At 45.8% G+C, this 17,973-nt stretch overlaps 1 protein-coding gene across 1 annotated transcript in view; it reads left to right on the forward strand.

Moving 5' to 3' along the window:
* SCD5 (stearoyl-CoA desaturase 5) overlaps positions 1-17,973 on the forward strand; it is a 140,875-nt gene that overhangs the window by 32,041 nt on the left and 90,861 nt on the right. The gene's annotated exons all lie outside the window — the stretch shown is intronic.

Here is a 17,973-nt window from a genome sequence, read left to right on the forward strand (position 1 = left end):
GTAGCAAATAAAGGCTAATATTCCCAATTCTCCAAATGGCTGGTGGCTTCTTTTTACCCACACTTTTGGGTGTGTGCTATGCTTAGGGCACTATTGAGTGTTGAAGTTATGGTAAGGAATGGAACCAGGCACTGGCCCTGCCCTCAGGAGGCTTACAGTCTAGGTGGGGTGATGAACTTTGGCATGACAAGACTAAATGATATACAAGGTGCCATGTGCTCCAAATTAACCGTGGAGGCAAGAAGCTCCTTAGGAATTCACAAGAGCAGCCCTTCTTCCAGGCCTGGGATGATCAGAGAGGTTCATGGAGGGGGTGGGACTTGAGCTGGGCTTCATTGAAGGGCAGCACTTGGATGATAGGGAAGATCTTGAAAACAAATAAGCAAGGAGAATGTCAGGAGAAGAAGTCCTGAGACAGGAGTGAAGGTGGCAGTTGTTCAGGGGAGAGGAGCAGACTTATTTGAGAAGGAAGGATTCACGACACGGAGATCAGAAAGTAAAGCTTTGCAAGGGAGAGCTGGGGACTCAGGAGGGCGTGGCAGGGAGTTTAGACTTTATCATGTAGGCCGTGGAGGATTGTCAAAGATTTTAGAGCAATGAGCTGGTCTTTGCAAAGTAATGCTATAGAAGTCTTAATCTGGCCGCCCTGTGTTGTATGGTTTGAAGGAGGGAAGAAAGAGGCAGGAAGATTGAATGGGAAACCACTTCAGGGGTTAGGATAGAGGTTGAGGGAGTGGAAACAAAGGGATGAATGGATGGATCCCAGAGATGCTGAGAAGGAACAGACTGTATCTGATTAGAGGCAGGGCAGAGTTTAGGGTTTGAGCTTGGGTCAATAGGAAAGGCATTTATAAGAAAGGCATTTCTTTCTTTAAAAGAAATTATGCCTACCAAATGCTATGTTAATAAAAAAAAAAAGATAAGAGGAAAATTATTCCCTTTAAGTAGCTCACAGCCTAGTAGAAAAAGACAAGTGTGACTGTACGTGCTAGAATAGAGGTGGGGACAGAGTACAATGAGGGGCTCACAGGAGGGGGTGCAGTTCTGGAGAGGAGGAGGGGGTTGTGGTCATAAGAGGTCATCTTGAGCTGAGTACTGAGGAGGAGCTTGTTCAAGGAAGAAATATGGTAAGTTAAGGGTTATATTTGACTTCAGAGTTTATTTTGAGGTGAAGCCAAACATTTCAGCGCGAAGCCTTCATTCATTCTGTTCAGTGTTAAGGAGGGACCTCTCTATGAGGCTGCCCGTGGGCAGGAGGAAAGCGATTAATAAAGCTTGCTTCCAGCCCTCGAGGAACTGCCTGTCTCCTGTGGAAAGACAGTGTTCATTCTGTCCCTCAGAGATGTGGGTTGAGACCCTACTACCAGCAGGGGTGACTGTGGATGCTGGGAATGCAGGAGTGAGCAGAATGGACTAAATTCCCTGCTCTCCTGGGGGCCACATTCTAGTTAAGAGCTTACTCAAATAATGGGCAGAATTTAGCAGAACATTTCCTGTAGTAAAAGACAAGTTCAAGGAAAGTGCTGGGAGTGTAGAGAGGAGCAGTGGCTTCTGACTGGACTGGTGCTGGAGGCCTGTGCTGTCAGGAGATGACGGGTGACTGAGGGCAGTCTCATTAGACAGCAGTTGGAGATGTCACTCGGGAGCTGGGGCGAAGGGTCAGGTCAGACCGCGAATGAGTCGGAACGTCCGTGTGCACCTCTTGATTATGAGGCCATGTGCCTGTTGTTTCACAGGGGAGGCGTCTTTTTAGTGGTGACAGCTAAAGCCGGGCATGCCCCACCCTGTGTATGTTGTGCCCACCAGGACTCCCTTTCAGGGGAGCCAGACTGTCAGCCCGTCTCTTCTGGGTTCTGCGAGTGCTGGTTCTTCTCATGGTGTTGACTCGAATGCTGATGGAGCCCAGCAAAGACACCCAACGAGCAGTGTGTTGCCTTGCTCCGGGCCCCTGCCCACAGAGCCCATGTCCCTGGCCAACACCCAAATCCTGTCATCCTGATCCACAGCTTGTTTACTGGTGGTACAGAGTGGTCTCTGGGGAGAGAGTGGGTGTTATGGGTTGAATTATGTCCTCCACAAATTCCTGCATTGAAGTCCTAACCCCTAGCACCTCAGAATGTGACGATATTTGAGATAGGGTCTTCACAAAGTAATCAAATTACAAGGAAGTCATTAGGGTGGACCCTAATCGAGTATAATGTAACTGATGGCCTCATAAAACGAGGGAATTTGACGTAGACACGTGTACCGGGAGAATGCCATGTGAAGATGAAGAGAGATCGAGGTGATGCTCCTGTGAGCTAGGAAGTGACAGAGATTGCCAGCAAAGCAGCTGCCAGGGGAGAGGCCTGGGACAGACTCTTACTCAGAGTCCTCAGCAGGAACCAGCCTTGCCGATGCCTTGATTTTGGGTTTTCAGCCTCTAGAACTGAGACAATAAATTTCTGTTGGTTAAGCCACCCAGTCTGTGGTGCTTTGTTATGGTGGCCCCAGCAGACTGATACAGCGGGTCAGTAATTCTGAAGCCTTCTAATCACGAGCCTGTGGGACCCGTTCCCACTGCTGACCTCTGGGACCCCATCACAGTCCCCGAGATCCCTTCCCTGAGGCTGTTGGATTCGGTGTTTGCCGTATGCTCATGCCGTAATGGTGACTGACTGGCCCTGGCTCCTTCAGAGAAGCAGTCAGTGTATGTGTGTGTTCACCCTTCCCAGCTGGCTTATTTTTCTGAGGGTTCTCATTACTGAGAGTGGCGGAGCCTCTGGACATGCCCCGCTGGACAAGCGTTACATTTGGGAGGACGTCAGTTAAAAAAGAAAAATTCAGTATGTGATTGTGGTGGCGTTTGGCAGGATTTGCAAGGTTATACAGCGTTTTAATGAGCTGAGAGGGTTTTCACTCAAATTCCTGGCATGAAGAGCAGAGAACCATTTCGGATCACCATGTCAGCAGCTGACTCCGCTAGGCCTGAGACACAAGGAAGTCATGGAAACAGAAATTAGTTAAACAGGACCTCTGGGCGAAGTGCTGATCAGTAACCTGTTGTTAGAATGTGTTTTGGCAAAGCTTAGCTCTGGGGAGTGGATCTCCTCCTGTAGAGACGGGCAGGAGGGTCCAGGGTTCTGTGGGCCCCCATCTTCCGCACTCCCTGGCTTCCGCAGAGGGTGAGCAGCTTGCTTTGGATTCACTGTCATCCTGTGGAATCCTCCAGAATGTCTCCACTTGCTCTTCACAGGGCTGCTCTCACCAACCAAGTCTCTTGAGAATGGATTCAGTCACTCCACCTGCTGATTCAGCTGTTTTCTCTTCCTTACTTTTTTTGAACATCATACCCAGGATTATCTTGGCATTGCCATGAATGAGTTCTGCACTGCGAAAGTGTTTGAAGCTGGTGGCCGTAGCTTTTTTTTTTTTTTTTTCCGATTTGTACCCTATTGGTATTTTTCATTTGTCAAGACTTTCTTCCCCTGAAGTTTATGTTTGTGCTTAGGAGGTGCCAGGTACCGAGTTGAGGATTGTATGTTCATTTTTCTCATCCTTCACAATGCCTCTGTGATGGACGTACTGCAGTCATCCCCATTTTACAGATGAGGCTCTCCAAGGTAAGTGACTTGATCAAGGTCCTGTGGCCAGTAAATGCTGGAGCCAGGATATATGCCCAGCACTCTGATTCCAGAGTCCCTGCTCTTAACCGCTAGATGGTGCAATCATCTATTTGGGTTTGAGTACCCGTGCTGGGGGTATAAAGGTGCTTGGGATGAGTCTCGCCCTCAAGCTCCAGAGGGTTTCAGTATGATTTGGTGGGTGTGGAGCAGGAGAAATGCACAGGGCTTTGGGAACCCAGGATGAGGAGTTTGTCCAGAGTTGGAGTTTGGGGAAAGCTGCCTGAAAGAAATGACGATTAAATTGGGAACTAAGGACTTTTCCACACACAGGGATGGAGGCCAGAGACAGCAAGATGGGGGATGAACAGCAGCTCAGTGTAACTGGGGTGAAAGGAAAAGAGATGGGAGAGGAGTGGCTGAAATGACGGTGGAGAGAAGGCAGGAGGGGCAGAATGGGGAAGGTGCCTTATGTCACACACTAAGAAGTTGGATTTTCCCCCTGTGTGTCGGGGCATGAGGTGCCATTGAAGGGTTTTGAGAGAGTGAAATGTTTGGTTTCATGTTTTAGGTAGATCATTGTGGTGGTTCTGTGGAGGGTGCGTTTGAGGGGAGCACGAGTACAGACAAGAGACCAAGGAGGAAGGTGTTGTGTTGGTCCAGGTGAGAGACGGTGAGGGCTCCAAGTAGGAAAGAGCATGGGGATGGAGAGGATTTTGAATTTGGCAGGTCCTGATGATTGAGTGGACATGGGGTTGAGGAACAGGAAGTCTTAGCCAACACTGTGCTTAATATGTGCAGGGTATGGTTCTAAATCTAGCACATATATATATATATATATTTAACTTTTTATTGAGATTATGATAGTTTACAATCTTGTGAAATTTCAGTTGTACAATGTTGTTTGTCAGTCATGTTGTAGGTGCAGCACTTCATCCTTTGTGCCCGCCCCCACCCCCCCTTTCCCTTGGTAACTACTAATCTGTTCTCTTTGTCTACATGTTTAACTTCCACATATGACTGGAGTCATACAGAGGTTGTCTTTCCCTTTCTGGCTTATTTCATTTAACATAATATAAATCTAGGACATATTTTAACTCATTACTCCCCCAACAACCTTAAGAGGTTTTACAGATGAAGAAGTTGAGGCCCAGAGAGGCTAAGTGACTTGGCCCAAGGGCACTCTCATGGCTAGCAAGTGAGAAAGTGGGACTCTAGTCAGGTAGTCTGGCTCTGTCATCTGCTCTCTTCATCACCATGCTGCATCTCTCCTGAGTGAGCCCGGGGGGCAAGGGAAGTCGTCTAGGTGACCCCCCCCCCCACCGCCACCACTGCCTCCACCGCCAGATGACCAAGTGGATGGTGGTGCCATTGAGCAAGGATTCCAGAAGAGAGTGGAGAAAGGTATTGGACTCCGTACTATATGTGTTCAATGTGAGGTGCTTGTGGAACTCCCAGTGGAGGATTCCAGCTCAGCCCTTCCTCCTGGAGCCTCTTATCACTGAGCCATGGGGCTTCCATACCCACACTAGATCATTATACTTCTTTACATTTAGATAGATTGACAGGAAAAAAGATTGGTGGTGCAGAGTCTAAAATCGCTCATAGTCTGAAGTGATTCCTCTCTGTTTCCAGTCTCCTGACTGGATGGCAGATTAAAATGTGAAGGTTTGGCAAAAAAATAATGTGGCTGTGCCAACCTTTAGTGTCTCAGGCATAAAATTAAATGTAACGTTGTATTACACATTTGAAGACTTGTCATCATAAGGCTGGCCAGACAAATATGATTTAGAGGGTTAGGTTTGAGAAATGAGTAGGAGAAATACAATACGGAATAAGAGTAGAGATGACAGGTTTTTTTGATGAGGAAGATTGTCGCTGAGCTAACATATGCACCAGTTTTCCTCTATTTTGTATGTGGGATGCTGCCACAGCATGGCTTGAGGAGTGGTGTGTAGGTCCATGCCCAGGATCTGAACCTGCGAATCCTGGGCTGCCAAAGCAGCGTGCGTGAACTTAACCACCCTGCCACCAGACTGGCCCCAAGATGACACATTTTTAACATATCCAGTGGTATTAAGCATCCTTTTTGGTCATGTCGTTTAGTATTGCCTCCTCTCTCACTTGTTGACCAAGGGACCCTGATGGGTTGGACAGGTTCTCGTACTGAAATCTGGAAATTCAGCAACCCCCTCCCCCATCCTCTCCTCCCCTTTCCATCTCTTTGATCTCTCCTGGTTCTCTGTACATCTCCTACCAATTCTGTTCTTTCCTGGACCTTTAATCTGCGCCTTCCCATCCCCCCCACCCCCAATTTTTGTGTTAGCCGCATGGTTCCATCTGGCTGTGGACCAATTTCCAAGCTCTGAGATAAAGCCAAGATCGAGTTCTTTCTCTCCAGTCCGCCTGAGTGGCCTGCCCCTTTACTCAGACACTCCAGCACCTGCTGTTCTATCCCCAGTCTCTGTCCACGGTGGGGGTTGGCACCTTACGCCTGCTGCTCCCCTCTGCACAGCCTTCAAAGGGCGTCTGCTCGCTTCTGTGTCCCGGCCTTCGAGGCTTGTCATTTCTGTCAGTGTAAGAAGTGAAATATAGGTCAGCCTCACAGATCCCAGTGTTAAAAATAAAAGCTCGCTACCAGGCTCTGCACGTTTGTAGATTGGCACAGGTTTCCTCCTTCTCTCCAACCCCACTTCTAAATTGCTTCTTGGAGCTTAGTTGATGCCACCCTCTGTATATGAGGGGACCTGAAAATAGACGAGGAGCTGAAATGATGTCCCTCGGCAGACTCCCTTCCAGAATGTGAAGAGTGCCTGACTGGAAATTGTAAACAGAAGCACTGGGCAGGTTCCCTCCCAGCTGTGGGCTGAGGAGTGCTGGCTGCTGGTAAGAGGGGGAAGGAAGCTTCGTTCCTAATTTCTGTAAAAGTGGGTCCTGGAACGGAGCCACTCCCTCCATGGACCACCGGGTGCGCCTCTCCCACAGCAGGCAAGTGACCAGTGGAATTCCTCAAAGTTTTGATGCGAGGACCTCCAGTCTCACCTTTCTCATTCCTAATCCTCACACTTGAGCTGTCTCAGGAGATTCAGCGCTTTATCTGTGATATTAAAATTCAGGAAGTGAAAAGCAGAGGCTTTTAACTTACTTTTAATAACTGTGCATTTCTCTCCTCCCGCACTCTTGTGCTTTCTTCTTCTCCTCTCTCTCCTTCTATTCTGCTTTTCCCATTTATGTCCTTTTGCTTTCATTCTGTTTTGCCCTTCTTACTCCTGCAAAACTAGGAGATAAGTTTTCCTCCACATGAAAAGCTGTGGACCTTTGAGAATCGGAGTCTCGGAATAGATGCCTCCCCCGGCCCCCGTTCTCAGGTCTCATCTTTCAGGCTAGTCTGTGCTTGACAAGGGACTGCGTTATCTGTGAGAGGAGCCCAAGGAGAAGGATACTTTGACATTTGGGCTTTTCATACGCCATCCTGCAGCGCCCTGGCAAGTCTCGACACCAGCTTCTTGCCTTCCTACCACAGCTGTTAGCAACACTGCTTTTTTGTTGAAGCTGGCAGGCCCGCTCAACCTCTGATGTAAGCGTTTTCCCAAGGCTTTGTGGAAATGGAATATATCCTGTGTCGTCTTCTAATCCCTCTGGGTTGGATTTTCTTAGAGATGTCTGTCAGAGTGCTGTAGGCCGGCTGCTTTACCTATAAACAGGAGTGGGGGGAAAAGAGGAAGACAGCTGAGATGGGGACAGGCAGATATGAATGTATTTAACACAGTTGGTGGGTCAGATGGAAATGTTATGGTTGCAGTTTTCTAAAGCTTTACTCCAGACCAAATTCAGTGATTTCTCTGAGAGTAGAGGAGGACTCAAGAAAGAGTGATTTGGATGACCCTCTGAGAACAGAGCCTTCTCCACATGTCACGAGGCCCAAGAAGAGGCAGACTCCTGAGGGCGTATCCACTGTTGGCCTCCATCCTCCTGAGGAACCCTGGGGCACACTGCTTTGTGTGTTTGAATTCAGCCCTATGCTGGCTTACCCTGTGACCTTTGGCAAGTCACTTGACTGCTCTGCAATTCCATTTCTTCATCTGCTAAATGGGAGAGCTGGACAGGAGCAGTGCTACTCAACTGGGGTGCACAGCAGAATCCCTGGGGAGCCTCTAGCCACACCAGCCTCCAGACATGGCTGATTAATTTTCTCTCAGGTGAGGCGGCGTGGCTTCGGTAGCTTCTGAAGCTCCCCAAGTGACTCTCATGCGCAGTCAGGGCTGAGAAGTGCTGCCTAGACCAGTGTCCTTCAAATTGGAGTGTGCATGCGAATCACATGGGGTCTTGTTAAGATGCAGACACTGATTCTGCAGGTTCCGATGGGGCCGGAGGTTCTGCCCTGCTAGCAGGCTCCTATGTGGGGCTGGTGATGCTGGTCCTCAGACCATACTCTTAGCCACAAAGGCCAGGATGGTCTTCAAAGTCTTTGCAGTTCTGATAGAATAGGGTTCCTTAATTATTTTCTGGTGGGGAGAGGCCAGGAAATAAGTGAAAGAGACATATATGTGTGTGTGTGTATATATATATATATATATATATATGTATATATATTTTGTGTGTGTGAGGAAGATTGGCCCTGAACTAACATCTGTGCCCATCTTCTTCTGTTTTGTATATGGGATGCTGCCACAGCATGGCTTGATGAGCAGTGCGTGCAGGTCCACACCAGTGATCCGAACCTGTGAACCCCAGGCCACCAAAGCAGAGTGCACGAATCTAACCACTATACCACCGGGCTGCCCTGTGAAAGACACATATTTTGATGGTAGTTGGGATGAGTTCCCTTTCATCACTGTGGCAGGGTGATGTCACCTTTGGGAAAATGTGGTTCAGTATTTGGTGGGTATGGTTCAATTCCTGTCTGTTTTCAACATCGAAGTTGGTTTATTTAGGGAGGAAAAGGAAAATAGATGTAGTTCTGTGTGTGTGTGTGTGAGAGAGAGAGAGAGAGAAAGAGAAGGAGGGAGAGAACGAGGGAGAGAGGATGAATGTTTGAGTGCTTACAGGGTGAATGTTCTATGTTAAATATTCTACATTAAATGAGTCTTAGAGTTGGGAAAGTTGAAGGGCAACAAATGGGTAGGCTTCTCTGGGCCCAGTTATGGTGAAGAGATGAAGAGAGGGGGCAGATTTTAGTCAGCTGGGATTTAAGGTGACGCTCTTGCTTCCCAGAGCAGCTCAGAGGCTGGAAGATTCCATCTCCTCAGCCCTATCTTTTTCCTGTGCTAAGCAGCCATTTGCTCCAATTATTCTTGAATTATGGTGACAGCTTTTGGTTTATGCAGGGCTTCAAATCATCTGAACCTAGGAGCAGAAGTAAAATTATGCCTTTCTTGGTCAGGAGATTTCAGCCGGCTGGTTTTAAAAGGCTCCCTCCTTCCTACTTCTTCCTACCTCCCCACCCCTCCAGCCTAGCTGTGAGCCACGGACACCGTCGGGATTCTGCCTGATTTCTGCACAATCACGTAGACATCTTAAAGTCAAGGTCAGTCTCAGGGTGATGTTGCCTGCATTTTGCCTTCTTTTTTTCTAATCTTTATGGAACTACAAATCACCATACGTGAACAAATTCTCCTGGTTTAAGATTATATTTAATTAAGATTACCTACTTCATGTCTCGTGGTAGGGATTCTCCTGCCTGCATAATCACAAGGATTTCTTTTGCTTTAGAACAGGTCTCTCACAGAGCAGTATTTCTTGCTAAAATCCACAATCCAGGATTTTGTCGCTGTTCTACTTTCACAGGTTCCTCTAACTTGTGGTTTAGGGGAGAAGAATGTTTTTCTAATGAAGATATTTTCCAATCTAGAGAAATAAGTTGGAATTAGCCAAACAGAGGGAACGCAGGAGTGAGAAAACATGTGATTTCAGCAAACTGAAAATAGTGTGGATAGTTCTTGTGGGAAGCAAGCAGTCCATGGTGAGATTCCCACAGGTGGTGCGGAGTTTGTCTTTCATGTGGTATGAGTGGTTCTGTGACCCACAGCAGGATGGGTGTTCTGAATTATTCTTTCCACAAGAATAAGGGATTTGCCTTCTTTCCCATCCTGCCCCTGGCCAAGGACGTGCTCTGGTGAGATGGCCCCCTAGAGTTAGGCATCCACTGACGGCTCAGAACATCAGAGCTACTAGGGCTCGGTGGAGAGTGAGCCCACGACCGAGGTTCCGTTAGCCCCATGCTCCGTCCAACGGAGAAAACGAACACAGGCTCTTTGTCTTGTTTGCCGTGACCTTAGAATTTGGAATTTGCAAAGATAGTCCTTTATAGCAAGCTTTTTCAAATTGCAGGTTGCAACCCATATTTTATGTAGGTTATAAAATCAGTAGGTTGCAAACAGCATCTTAGAAAATGAAATAGAAGAGAATAGAAAATCAGAATACATCCCACAAATAAGGGCTAGGATTATTTAGTAAAACCTTCGTGCATATACTCAATGCAAATGCATTGTTTACTGTGGGTCATGAAAAAGAGAGTTTGAAATATTTTAGAGTGTATACTCCTAAGCTAAGGCTGGCAAAGCTATTTCGTCTTGTGTTCCAATTGATATGTAGTGCTTTGCCAGGATACTGTACTGAAAACAGTTCAGAGGTGGTGTCTAGACTCACAGAGAAAGTACCATCGTGGATTAGCAATGTTTGACATGGATTTACAGCAGGGGCATGGGGCCACATGGTCTGTGTATTTGCCATCCCTGTGGAAAGCACTATGCAAGCAATAAAAGTACCTCCCAGCAGGTGAATTGTGGTGCCTGGTTATAACTGAAGGGGCCAACAGGTAGGGCTTTCCCGGGCGTGACCAACCCTAGGCGATGGGAGATAGGCATAAGTGTGTGTGTGTATGTGTGTATATATATATGCATGTATGTGTACACACACACATATTTATTATAGTTTTTCCATTGACGAGAAGACTCATTATAATGAAAGCATATGTAGTTATTATTTGCTAATGTTTAAAGCAGTTTAAAACATTTTAACCTATTAAATGGTTTTGAAAGATACTTTTTAGGCTAGTTTAGTTGATTTTCTTTTAGAAAATAAAAGACTCAAAAGATTTCCTTGGTTAAGCCTTGTGCTCTAAGACAGACATTTGTAACTCAAATATTGCCTGTATAGGGAAGTCACCTCCCTGACTGGTGTTGGTAGGGTCTGGCTTTTCTCAGTCCTGTGAGACCCAAAGATTTAGTGAAATATAAAGAAGACATTTAAAGCAATACCAATAGTCAGGCCCAATGGGAATGTCCCCACGAAGTGCAGAATGTGAGTATTCAGTCCTCGTGTTCCTGTTCTCCCAAGACACTTGTCATCCGCTCATGCGTTTATTCCACAAATATTTATTGTGGCTTACTGTGTGCTTTATGCTCTTACACAGCTCTTTGCTAAGCACTTAAGATACAGTGGAAAACAAAAACAGACGTGGCCCCTATTCTCGTGAAGTTTGAAGACGGGTGAGGGAGACAAATGATGACACAGATAAGTATATAAATGCCTGAGAGGAAGGACCATAGCTCTCAGCCCGTAGCAAAGACCCTGACCTGCGCTGGGGCTGCTCTCTGAGTGTCTTACTGCACTTGGGGTTCCTGGGAAGATGCATGCTTTGGTGTTCGCTGCAGAGCTTTAGAGGAACTGAGGACCACAGAGCCCTTGGCAACCAACTGCACTTGAGCCTTAAACCCGAGATGAACACTGCATGTGAGAGGGCTTCTGAACCCTCCCCACCTGTCCCCTCTCACATCTTTTTCTTACAGCTTCCTCTTCTTCACCTGTAATACTTTCTCTTAGGCATAATTAACTGCCTTTTGATCCCACAACTTTTTTGCTACAAGCAGCTCTCTGGCAGCGGGCAGAAATAAAGCCGTTTTCTCCAACACTCAAAAGGCTCTTCACGACTTCCCTGAGTCTTCAAGAATGTTTTTCTGGAAGTAATTTTATTAACCTCAGTGAACGCTGTCACCCATTGTCCCCATAACATTCTTTTTCTTTTTCTTTTTCTTTTTTGCTTGAGAAAGATTGTCCCTGAGCTAACATCCTTGCCACTCTTCCTCTATTTTGTTTGTGGGATGCCACCACAGCATGGCTTGATGACCAATGTGTAGGTCCCCCTCTCAGGATCTGAACCTGCAAACCCCAGCCTGCCAAAGCGGCACGTGTGAACTTAACCACTATGCAACCAGACCGGCCCCCCCATCACATTCTTAATCTTTACAAACTGTGCTTATTTGCTTCTAATTTCAAATTTCTTTTTTTTTTCATTTTTTTTAATTTTTATTAATGTTATGATAGATTATAATTTCAAATTTCTTTGTATCACCTCTTGCGTATGTGAACCAGTAATTTCTAAGCAGATATCTTGGATATGATATTTCCTCCTGTGCTGCCCCTCAGACTGTCAGGTGCCTCTTCCTTGTCTCTGGTCTGTGCACTCAGCTGCCTTTAAACACAGAGAATGGGAGGTGGGCCTTAAAAGTCTAGTGTGGGAGACCGTGGTTGTGCAGCGCCCCAGCCCCTGCCCATGGCCACCTTAGTTGATAATAGTACTGAAAGCAAACATTTTTGTGGGCTACGTGCCACCATTGAGCTGTGTACTTGAAGCTATTTCATGTAATCCTCGCTATGATTATATGAGGCAAATCCTATTATTATTCCGCTTACAGATGAAGAAACCAAAACTTGCAGAAGTCAAGTGACTTGCCACAGTTACACAGCCAGTGAGTGTAGAACTGGGATTCAAAGTCTGATTCCAGAGTCCTCACTCTTAGCCGCTATACTTATTGCTTTCCTAAATAAATATTAAATACGCTTAGGGGTATGAAGCCTGAAGTTATTTCAGATGCAGAACTCCCAAATCAGCACGAGGCTAAAATGAACCATTTTAAACAGCACAGAAGACAGTTCTTAATGATTCTTTGATGATTTCTAGGGCAGTGATTCCTAATACCTTAATAGCACACCTGGCCTTTAAAAGTGAGTCTGTGGCACAGCTGGATGACTTAGAGTGAAGTTGCATGATGTTGGCATTTGGGGCTGTTTCTCTGAGTTTAGCATCATGGTGTGGCTTCTGCCCCACAAGATGGATGTATGTTTTTGTAATGAGGACACTCAGCAGTTTCTAAGAATGGAGCATTGCCCATTTGGCCCCACTTGTATTGTTATTTATTTTTCTGTTTATGTACATGTTTTGTTTCCTTAAATAGAATGTAAGCTTCTGAGAACAATGTCCTTCAGTGACTCACACACTGTAGTGAATAATGCTTATTGATGACAGGGGTGAAAATGACAGAAGCTACTGCTGTCTCCTCCCTCTGGCCTTTTCCACTGAAGGCTGTTTGTTCGCTGAGTACATGACTAGCTGCCCGCTAACTCAGCCCCATTCTGCAGTCTAATGATAAATTTAGCCCTTGAATTCTCCTTTGTTTCTTTCCATTTTGTTTTCTTCTTCCGCTAACCTCTGTAAATTCACCTGTACTGTTTCTTGGGTCTCAGAGTTGTTCAGAACCGTCTGTAGTCACGTCCATACTCTATACTACGTCCAACCATCTGCAGATCTAATATTTTTAATTCTGCTTTGCTGGGATTCTAAAGATGCTTTGCAACTTTTCTACCCATGTACCTCGGGGATTGCAGCAGATGTGTTAATTCTCAGCCAGGCAGGTGTTAAAAATAACATACTTGAAGTTAAAGTTTAAGTGGTTACTTAAACTTAAATTTAAAATCCTGGCATCCTTGGCCTGGCAAAGTAGAAATAAGCACAGCTGAATTTGATGTCCACATCTAGCTGATCCAAAAGAAAAAGGCGGGGGGTGGAAGTAACAAAGGTTCATTTTTGTGTCTCTCGCCCCAGCTCCCTCCACCGTGCCCTGCGCTGGCTGAGTCACGTTAGCCCTGAGGTCTGAGCCCCGCTCAGTTTTTCCGTGGCAAGTGTTTTCCTTCTGGTTTCTGAACAGTGGATGGGTCATTCTCATCTTTTCTCTTCCCCTAGTTTGACTCTGTCTAAATTCTGGTTTTCATTTAAGACTGTGGAAATTAAATCCTTCTCTTTTAAGTTCAAATGGGCTTGAGAAACTCATTAAATTCTTCCCCACCCTAAATCCTTTGCTCTTCTGTGGGGCTAGTCGTTTACACAGTAACAGGAGCAAAACCTTCCACTCAAATCCCCAAGTAATTCGTTTTTTCCCCAGCAGTAATTTGCCTGCCAAGCACAATTTATTGAATTCAGCCTTTTTGAGAGTAACTCAACTGTGGTCTCAAACATCAGCTCTTCCTTTCTCTCTTCCTGATTCCATCGGCTTGGAATCGGGCCCTGATTTCCTCACTTTGCTCTGCTCCATGCTCTGGCCCTCGGTGGTGTCTTGTTTTCTCCTTGTGCAGGGCAGGAATGAGGTGCCATGGGAAATGCCTTTATAGGGAGAAGGGTCCAAAAACAGTTGGCCAGATGTCACATCGTTGGCTGGCTGGGTCCACTGAGTATTCATATGTAGTGTTTGCAATTACAGGCAGCCTGGCGAGGGCTGGCATAACAATACTGATGGTTGGCATCTATTTGGACATTTACCATGTGCCAGCCACGATGTTAAATACTTGAATAAGCATCTCATTTAATTTTCACACAATCCTGTGAGGAAGCTACTGTTTTCACCCCCATTTCATGTAAGAGGAAATGGAGTGATGTTTGAGAAGTTAAATAGCTTGTAAGTGGTACAGCTGGGCTTTAGACCCAGTGGTCTAGTTCTAAATCGCCGTAGCGGTGTGTAAGTGAAAGGTATGCACTTTGGAGTCAGGAGTCCAGCAGAGGCCGGCTCTAACGTTTAGCAACGGTGCGTCTCGTCTCCGCAGTCCTTTGCCTGCTCACGTGCCCGTTTCCTACTTGTAGTTGTAAATACTTTCAGAGTCATTGTGAAGAGTCGGATTAATGGTTATGAAGTGCTGAGCACTGTGCCTGGTATTCAATCTATGGTAAATCTTATAATTATTCTAACTTCTGCTTGAATATTATTAACTCTCCCTATTTGCTCTATCCTATCTTCTCCAAAAATATATTTTCCTCTTGAAAACTTATTTTAGTCTCTTGCCTCTGCCTTATCAGTCACCTTCTCCTTGTCCAGATTTCTGTGGAACATGGGAAAATATATGAAAGAAGGACTGTGGTATAGGGTGGAATAATCAGTTGGTACAGCTGATACTCTTAAAAATTGAGATGAGAACCTGACTGGTCTGAAGAGAGGAAATTCAAGTTCAAGTTTAAACTTGACAGTCCATTCTAGTAGATCAAAATATGTCATCGTGGTCTCAGATGACGGCCCAAAAGAAAGGAAAATGGCCAAGTGTACATCAGAGAATGAGAATTCTCCAGGAAAGAGATATTTACAGTATCTCATCTCAACAAAAGCATTTTCATCTCAATTCACTGAAAAGCACTTCTCAGCTTATGAGAGCTCTAGCCTGGTCTTCTTGGATGTCCTTTTGGTTAATTTTCCCTGGTTCTCATTTTCCTGCAGTCTTGTATTGCTTCCATACTTTTCTCACTCAAGTACAATGGAAACCACTCAGTCCCTCCGATTTCTCTCATGTACTGCTCAGCATGTCTGATTCCAGTTGTCATAGGAACGTGATTCTGGTATCTCAGGTTGTGGGCAAGAGTTTCACAAAGCAATTCTTACCAATAATGAAAACTCCTATAGCACTTACAATCAGCCAGGCACAGTCTATATACCCTTTATAGGTATTTAGGTATTTAGTTTTCACAGCAACCTTAGGAGGCAGGTGCTATTATCATTCCCATTTTGCAAAGAAACTGAAGCATAGATTCAGTAACTCGCCCAGGGTTATATGACTGGTATTTGGCCAAGCCAAGATTTGATCCTGTGGAGCCTGGAGTTAGTGTTTGTCCTCTTAACCGCCACTCTGTCCTGCCTCTTACCTACCTCAGTTACATGCAGTACTCTCTAATACTTTCTATAGTCTATTATTTTATTTTTAAATAGTGTCTGGGTGTGACTTGCAGAATGATTTCACAACTCTAATGGGTATGGACACAAAGTTTGAAAACCATTGTCTAGACCCTCTCTGCTGTGAAACGGACACCTTGGGCTGCCTCAGCCTGCTGCCTTCCACATTCCAGTCCTGTGTCCCCTTGTTCCAATGCCATGCTCACCCAGCAACCCACTGCTTAGGATTTGGCCTCCCGCAGAGGTCTGTCTGCCAGGGAAAGAATGGACTGGTTATGTGGACTTCAAGTATCCCTGTGAATTAGTAAACTGTCTCTCTGGTTTAGACTGTGAGGCCAGGTAATTCGAATCTGCCCCCCAAAAATGGAACCTTGGGAAATGGAGTCACCAGATCAGACTTCAGTATCAGCTAGGCGGAGGGCCATGCTCTGGACCTTGACAAAATCTTCAAGGTGCACTCTGTGACGTCTTTTGCAGGACAGCCTGCAAGCTTTCTTCCTGGGGTGGTGATTCCCAACACTGAGCAGTAACATGGGAGCATGATTTAAACTTCATGGCATCAAGCGTCATTTGTTCCACAGTCGGAAATAGAGCTCAGCACCCTTGTTCTTCATCTAATGTATGAGCTCGTTGAAGCACATATCTTTCCACAGAAAAGAAATTGATGCTACTTTCCCACCTCAGCTTTATTACACTACATGAATAAATGTAACGCATCACCTGCCAATAATTGATTGAAATGCGACGGCTTTCCCCCCAACTCCAGCTGCGTGCTCTTCTAAGATGGTATCCACTGGAGCCGTGTCTTCATGCATTATGCATCTCCATGATTATGCATTAAATTCTTGAGAACTAGCAAGTGATACCTAAATTCTTCAAGCATGTTGGTTATGCTAAATAATTCATTGCATCTTTTATTTATAAAAATTTGCTTGCTGGAAGTTCAGACATAGGATCTGCCAACCCATCTTCTCTATTAGATTCCAGCTTCCCGGCATGAAGTTCAAAAACTCACCTACAGATTTCAGTCTTTGAAAGCTCTTAGGCAGGTAGCCAGACGAAGTCCTGAATTCCAGACAAGTGAGACTGGCCTTAAGCCAACAGGTACCTGTGCTGACCTCTTCCCATGGTCATGAGGATAAAGCTTGCCAGGGCCTTAAGTGCCTGGGGAAACCTGTTTCCAAGTTTATAGCCTCAATGGCCGCCATGTCCTAAATGATGAGCAGCTTGGGACTTTCCGGACCTGGATAAACACCATCATGTGATAAGTTACAAACCAACCTAGTTTCTATGAGTAGGAGGATAATGTGAGCAGAGAAAAATATGGGTAACTGTTTAGGGGAAAGAGAACCACATAAAGCAAACTTTTTTTTTGTCTTCTGAAAGGCATATTCCAGAGAAATGGTGAAGAGACAAAATAACTGTACCTAGCATGTCCAACAAATACAATTAGCCATGTAATCAAAATAATTTCTCAATTCAAAAGTTAGAATGTCTAGCCCAAGATGACAATCAAACCTCTGAACTTGATTTAATGTCAACCCTCCTTCCCCTCCTTGGGAAGGGTTGGTGGGTAAATGGCGGTCTCTCCATGGTCTCTGCCTTGTGCTTTTTTCCTCCATGCAGTTCTCGGCTTGCTAGCTAGCTTCTGAAACCCCTGGGACTGGGTGACAGGTGGGGGTTGGGGACAAGGGAATTAGAAAGGTTGGTTTCTGGCTCTCTGAGCCTGGCCACTGTTTGATGGGAACTCTTTCGCTTCTTGAGCAAAACTCACAACGGTGGGTTCTTCAGAAACCCCCATTATTGGCCATCTCTCTCCTATAGTTCTCTGGGCATAGAAAGATGCATCTTTATTCCAAGAGGTCCCTTCGAATTTTTTTCTAAGTTCCTAGCAATCCAGTGGCCACCTTCAGCTTCTTGCTGCTGAGGTCTCTCTGCCCCTCTAGGTGGTCCTATGAGACAGGACCCAAGCTGACCCCACGCCAGCTCTCTTTTCTGAGCAACCACATTTGGACCACAGGATGCACTTTGCCCAAGAAACCAAACAAGAGCAGACCAGTCTCTGCATGCCCCTCCATCCTACTGTCACAGCTCGCTGTAGGGGTGGAAGGCACGAATCTGGGACCCCTTATGTGTGCAGTTTCCAAGCTGTATTTCGACATTCTCCAGGTGGTCCACATAAGCCTGCTTCACTGGGCTTGAGATGGAGAAGATAACAGCTGTAGCCCCACTTTCCTTGGGGGTGTGAAGGGGGACACGCACAGCTCATTAACAGCTCTTTCCAAAACAAGCTCTTTACCTCTTCCTCTCCACACCACCCTCTTACCCCTTTTCATGTCCTTGATCTGGATGAGGCATCCAAGAGTGATGGAGCCAGGTCTTGA

The sequence above is a fragment of the Equus asinus genome, chromosome 3, assembly GCF_041296235.1.
Source record: "Equus asinus isolate D_3611 breed Donkey chromosome 3, EquAss-T2T_v2, whole genome shotgun sequence".
Classification (NCBI taxonomy): Eukaryota; Metazoa; Chordata; class Mammalia; order Perissodactyla; family Equidae; genus Equus; species Equus asinus.